This window comes from Lygodium microphyllum, chromosome 6 (genome assembly GCF_053477565.2).
Source record: "Lygodium microphyllum isolate KBCC chromosome 6, Lygodium_microphyllum_v1.1.10, whole genome shotgun sequence".
Taxonomy (NCBI): domain Eukaryota; kingdom Viridiplantae; phylum Streptophyta; class Polypodiopsida; order Schizaeales; family Lygodiaceae; genus Lygodium; species Lygodium microphyllum.
In genome coordinates, this window is record NC_141140.1 from 89,420,287 (window position 1) to 89,427,565 (window position 7,279).

Here is a 7,279-nt window from a genome sequence, read left to right on the forward strand (position 1 = left end):
GATGGGTGAAACCCATTCACTATTTGCCACTGGATAGATGAACTCGGCTTCCAGAAGCTTCAGCAGCTCCGCTTTCACCAATGTGGAATAATTCGGGTTCATTCGCTTCTGTCATTGCCGTACTGGCTTGGCATCAGGCTCCAAGTCAATATGATGCTGACATATTGTGGGATCAATCCCCTTTAGGTCTTTGTAGGACCATGCAAACACGTCCAACTTCTCTTTCAACAAGTTATACAAGGTTGACAACTCCTCTTCTGGGAGGCTGCTACCCACCTTCAAGTGGCGTTCAGTGCCATCTGCATCCACAAAAGTTAACTGCCTTTCACCTTCTACTTCACGGATGAAGGTCCCGCGGACTGCTTCTGGATACAGATCCGACTCCTTCAAGGGAGTGGTGTCCTCTTTTGATGTCCCACTAGACCCAACTTCTTCTCTTGGTGGAGACTTAGGTTGCTCCTTGAGATGTTGGAATGGGATTAGAGCCGTTTCGGGTTTGGTTTCAAGATTAGTTATCTCTTGGCTTGAAGACTCATCTTCTGATGACGCGTCCAGGAACGTCACATATCAGGGACCCTCTGATGCCTGTTGGGTTTGTGGGACTGGTACGTGTTGGCACAGTGCATCATCATCATCTTTCTTTGGCAAGGATGGTTGCGGACGGAAAGAGCCACTGCTGAAAGATGGCTTGTTCTTCTTAACACATTTCTTACAAAGATTTTGCATATGAGAAGATCCATTTACCAGACCAAATGGTACCATCGCCATTCTGTCCCACAGCATGAGCTCGTCTGCTTCTGATGCTTCTGGAACTTCTTCTTCATATGTAACCTCTTCAGGTGGGATAGATTCTTCCATCTTGCTTTCATAACCTTCTTCTTCCATATCATCTCCATCCTCTTCTGTCTCTGTCTCTGTCTCTGTCTCTGTCTCTGTCTCTGTCTCTGTCTCTATCTCTGGCTTTGTCTCTGTAAGAGCTCTGTAAGAGAAGAATAGGTTCTCTGATTCATCTTCTGCCTCTGTCTCTGGCTCTGTTATGGCCATGTAACAGGGAGAGCAGTACATCCATGCTTCTATCTCACTGTCAGAAGTGATTTCAGAAATCATTCCTGGTTCAGGCAGGAAGTATTCACCCATTGATAATGGCTTTGCATCTTTTGGGAGTTGGCTTATAGTATCCACTGTTAAGGAACGTGCCACTGTTTTCTTGGGAAGGATTAGTTTGACAGCATCTAAATCTGCGGATGTTCCATCTGTAGCCTCATTAGGGGAGTTAGAAGATAATTCCAAGGAGGTGGATCCATGCCCTTTTTGAGAACCATATAGCTTCAGTACCACTTTGTTGGATCCTCTACCCAAGGTCAAGGTTCCTTTGAACCAATCCGTCCTTGCTTTGGCTTCAAAAAGCCATGGTCTGCCCAGTAACAGAGGGTAGGATGTACCATAAGAGTTTGGCTTCACCACCAAATAGGTTAGCCAATAATCTTTTCCAGCTACTGTAGTCTTCACATATGGGAGAATGCCCAAAGGCTTGATTCTGCTCTGATCCGCCAGTTTGATGAGCCATTGGGTTGGTTGCACACCTTGTAGGCCTAGATCCTTCATTGTCACATCCGTCATAATGTTCACTGATGACCCACCATCAATCAGTGCATTTGCAATGAAGCAGCCTTCTATCCACACGCCAGTCTCTGGGGTACCCGGATCTAGGAAGGCATTAGCCACGTCCACTTTTTTGACAGGCTCTGGAGCTTTGTTGGACTTTGTTGCTGTTGAGAGAGCAATCCTTAAGCCACGTCTTCTTGTCAGTATACTTTTGAACCTTTTGCGGCAACTAGGAGACAGCATCTATAATTGTCAGAATGTGAGGTTTGGTTTAAAGGTATCTAGATCTCTGACCAGATCGTATTCCTTAATAGGATCAACTGGCTTCTCTAACCGGTTAGGAAATGGGGCAACACCCATTTTCATTTTCCTTTTTTCTTCCAACAGAGGCATCATGGGAACTTCTTCTGCCACTTGTGGCACTTTCTCCTCTTCTATCTCCTGGACCTCTGGTCCTGTCTCTGGAACTGTCTCTGTGACTCTCTGTGGCACTGTAGTGCTCTGTACGGCACTGTCAGGCTCTGTTCTGTTCTGTTCTTCTGGTGGAAGATTGAACTTCACTCTTCTGGCAGGAGGATTATTTTCTTTCTGGATAGGTGGTTCCTTCGTCTTTGCACGCATGATGGCAGCAACTTCCAATTCCACTAAATTGGAGGTAGGCTCTTGGGCCTTGGCCAGACTATCAGTAGCACTGTTTTTCACTGGGGCTGGGCTTGGACAGTCTTTTGCAGTGTGGCCTTCTCCTTTGCATCGACTGCATAAGGGCTTGTAATCCACTGACCTTCTGGGATTTGGACAATTTGGTGAAATGTGTCCCTTTTCTCCGCATCTGTAACACTCCACTTCTGATCTCTGACCACCGCCAGACTGTCTTCCTCTGTAACTTTGAGAGGGAAACCTTCTGGGTCCGAAATTAGGACCAAACTCTCTAGGCTTGGGTCCAATACCCTGTGTTGTCATTTTGGATTCCAGCAAGTTGAATCTTGCGTCTTCTTCCTTACTTCTCCTACCATGCATCTCCTTCAGAGAGCAAATATCCTCTGTATGGTTCTTCCGCAAATAGTAGGAACAAAAGGCTCCAAGAATGGTTGGTTTTCGTGTACATTCAGTGGCTAAATGGCCTGCTTGATGACACTTACCACACCAAGTTTTTGACCGCATCACATCTCTTCCTACTCCTGCCACATTGGATATGCTAGCGGTATTCACTTTCAGCGTCTGTAGTTGCTCTGTAATCACATCCATCAACTCCTTTTTTATATTTGCAACTGAGTTGGATAAGTAATCCTTCAAGCTTTCTCCTCCTGAGGTACTGGCAGTAGGGTTTTGAGGAGTCTCTGTAATCACTGCATAAACAGGTTGGGCTAATGCAGAGGGGTCTCTGTTCTGATTCTGATTCAGAGCTCCTGTTTGAACTGTTGGCTGTTGGCTCCAGTTGGTAGGGTTCCACTGTTGCTGCTGATTTGGCATTGGGAAAATTGGTTGGGACCATTGGTGTTGTGGTTGAACAATCATTTGAGGCATGGATTGTGGCCACTTGGATTTGGTGCACTGTACTGTGATACTGGGGGCATCTATTGGTAGGGGTAGGGGACTGTCCCTGGGACTGCATTTGGTGGGTACATCATTCCTGGCATCAAAGGAGGTAGGACTCCTCTTCTTGGATTCATCGCCAATCTAGCTTCCACTTCATCGTAAAGTCTTGCACCTTCTGTTGCAGCTTGCAATGTGGCTGGTCTTTGCAGCTCCACAAACTTACGGACTTCTGGTTGTAATCCTCTGAGAAACACCCCCTTCTGAATGCCATCATCTAGATTATGGTTAGTCCATCTCTTCAGGATGGATTCCATTCGTGAGACATAAGCTTCTACTTTTTCTCTAGAGGACTGACTTAAATTTTTAAATTCCTCTCGCATCCGCTCTTCAAAACCTTCACGCCTGAATTTAGTGAGGAAGGCCAACTTCAAGTCATCCCATGTGCCAAAAGTTCCTGCTGCTTGTCTCTCATACCACTCAAATGCCGCACCCTTGAAAGTGGCAGGGAATATTGCTAACCAATGCTCAGGGGTCCTGGCATTGTTAGCCACACATGCTATCATAAACTCTGCTACATGAAGATCGGGGTCTTCATTGTACTCTCCCTTAAAAACTGGCAACGGGACTACATTCGCTGGCCTGTCATCAATATTTCCAGGACGGATCTGGCTTTAAAGTGGACCTCCGGCAGGAGAAGGAAGGGCTTGATGTGCCATTGGGACTTCTGTAAAGAGTTCCGAAAGGGCGTCGAAGGCGGCTTCTGCTGCGAGCTCATTCTCAGCTTTGATTTTTGCTTTCTCTCTTCTCACGTACCTCTGGACTCATTCCAACGCTTGCCTCTTTATTGCATCATTCATCAGGAGGTTGGCTCCACTCTGTTGTTAGTGCTCCACAGAGGGTTAATAGAAGGCTTCAGTCTCTGGAGGACTCTCTTGCCAACATTTCTTCTACTTCTTCCTTTTCAACATCTCTGAATTCCGCTTTCATGCCACTGCACAGAGGAAGGTATTCAGTTCTGAAGGTGTCAAAATGCATACATCTGAGCATTGTGGTGGTGCCATCATCATAGTAATGCCAGCTTCTGATGGTTTCAACAGTGTATGTTATGAAGAACACTCTGTCTACCAACTTCTAGTGGGTTGCCAATTGAACAAACAGAAGATTATCAGTGCACCAAGCATCCCACGTATCTTGTTGTTGAGCATCCACGAACAAATTCCAACTCTTTTCCTTCTTGTCTTCGTGAACCTCTACAGACCAAGACTCCTGAAGCTTCTTCACAATCTCCCATTTGATGATGTCTGGAAACTTCTCAATGAATGCCAAATCTTCCATGTATGGTCATTCTCTCTGTTTCTGCTCTTCAGTTTGTTCCCAAACAGTTTGCCACCAAGATGCAAGTTTCTACTACTTCAACAGGAAGAGGAAACAGTCCACCACATAGAGCATGCATCATGATGGTGATATGTTTCCGCCATTGTGGGATGAACTTCTTGTGGAAAGTGGCTTTGATTATGAGAAATTCCAACTCTTCAGTGGAAGAAGGAACTTTACAAACATCCACTGAATTCTTCTCTTCTTGGCAATGCCATTTTCTTCATTTTCAGCCTCTTCTGGTGCTTGTTGATGGCAAGTTTCCCCGGCTGCGCACCAAAAACATGGAGCCCCAAGAGGAACACCAAGGAAAATGGAATTCTCTTGCAAGAAAATCTATCTTGTAACATCAACAAGCTTTTTTATTAGGTTTTATATGATCACAATGAAGAAAAGAACACCAGGCACAACAAATCTTCATGCAACATCATGTAGATCTCCCACGGATTTGAATCAACCATATTCTTCAATATCTTCATAAAATTCATCAATATAACAAAGCAAGCAAAGGAATACACCATCTTTGAATGGAAATACATCACATAGTATTCATCTTCAATATCTTCATAGTCTTCTCTCTCAATCTCTCACATACAATCACTCTGTTTTAGTAGAATTGGCTATCTCTGACTCTCTCTCTCTCTCTCCATCAATAATACATTATATCCTCACTACAATCTCTCATAATCACCCACAATAATCCTCCTTAGGTCGTGGATACCCCTCCCAAGAGGTATGTCTAATATGAAGAGTCACCAGAGCCACTACAGTGTCCTTTCATAGCTCACCACTGTCACTTCACTTCAGTCTTTACTTGACTCTTTAGCAGCTACTTCTTTTAGCTCTTTTACACTTATATTCACCTCTTTCCAAGTCTAGAAAACTTTCCCAAGCTACAGTCTCATCCATCAGAACACATACAGAAGCATATAGAAGGTCTACAAAACAGTCACAATATAGTACCAGAACAGTTACAGTACAGGGACAGAACAGAGACACAAGCTCTACAGAAGATCTACAGAAGGTCACAGAAGGCATCAGAACCACATAACTCATACCAAAACCATTCCAAACTCTCAAAAACTATTCAATAAGCTTTCACAAGATCTCAATCTTCATCAATCATCAATCCATGCTTCATACAGAAGACAATCAGAACAAAACAGAAGCTATACAGAAGGTATACAGAACCAATCAGAACCTATCAGAACATCACAGAACCTCATATCTCCACTGAAAATCATCCTTTCAAAACATAATTAATATCATCCAAAACACTCTCAAACCACTTCCAAACCAATCAATCATTTTATAAAATCAACCATTCAGCTCTCAAAAACAACAAAAATCAGCCAAAAAAAAGTCATTTCAACACTCAACAAAAAATAATAAATAAATATCCAATACCTTAATAAATAGGTGCGACAAAATATAGGCGCCATGCCTAAGGTATGCACCCATCAAAATATAGATGATAACTCAAATACACACTATCCTCCAATGCTTTCCTCCGCCACTGCTGCTATCTCTACACATCAACTGAAGCATTCACAATCGTTAGTAAAATAATACAATTAAACCGACAAAAGTGAGTACCTAGCAGTCTTCAGCTACATAAATAAATCAATTGGTTAGAAATCAATCCTAACCTTAATTTATCACGAGTGCGCACTCTAAACTCATAAACATTTATTAATTTAATATGTATTTTGCGGAATCACTCGCTATGGAATCACCCATGTACACACTAAATTAACGAAATGCCCGAAAAGGATAGCGTCCCTATCGACTTCTCGCACAAAGAATCCACTTTGTGTATGAGCCCCGTTAAAAAAAGTTTACGGAATCCACCGTACAACCTCACGGAATCCACCGTGGCACGGAATCCACCGTGAAATATGCCTCCTGGCATCAGTTTGTGATGCTAATATAATGAGAGCTAGATTTTAGGACCCGATTTGGACCCGTTCTTGAAGCGTTGAAGATCGTTTTAGAGCCGGAAAGTGCCCGAGAGGCGTTAAAGAGCCCATTTTCATGAAAAATCAAACAATGGCAAATGGCCAAGCTAGAGTTTTCCTAGATGCATTTCAACATTAGGAATCCAAACAAGTCTCGATTCGTCAATCGGAGGTCGTTTGACCCTCCATTTAATCCCCACAAGGTTCGGCGTTATAAAGCAGCTACTGGATTGGGAAGCCGTAAAGTGTGTGGGAGAGGCCAGATTGATGGAGTTCGACGCCACGAATTTGCTTGTCTAGTCGAATTGCAAATCGGAGTCCGTTTGGGCCTTCAAAATTGAAAAATCCACTTGCAAGACAGTGTGAACACAAAAAGATGAAAGAATTCCAATGTGACACAAAGGAGTGCCTTGAGGTGAGGAACAAATCTCTAGAAGAAAACTTGAAGAGATTAGGATCTCCCAGTGTTTCATGGGTTGGTTAATGAGGATCTGATGGTGCATTTACGAGAATATGGCCTAACTTGCCTTGCAAGTGGGTATGATGATATTCATCGGATGCTCATATTCTCAAGTACCCCGAAGGGAGAGGCTAGAAAATGGTACTAGAGCCTCCCAAGGGGGTCTATTAAATCCTTTTAGGAGTTGAGTGATCGATTTTTAGATGAATATGAGAAGAAGGTGCCTATGACCCAAGTTTTAGGGCAGTTGATGCAGATTAGGCATCAAGAGTCTTACCCTTCTCCTAAAGAATATGCTAGAGCCTTTGATGATATTCTTAGGCTTTGGCCAAGAAGAGCTACTATA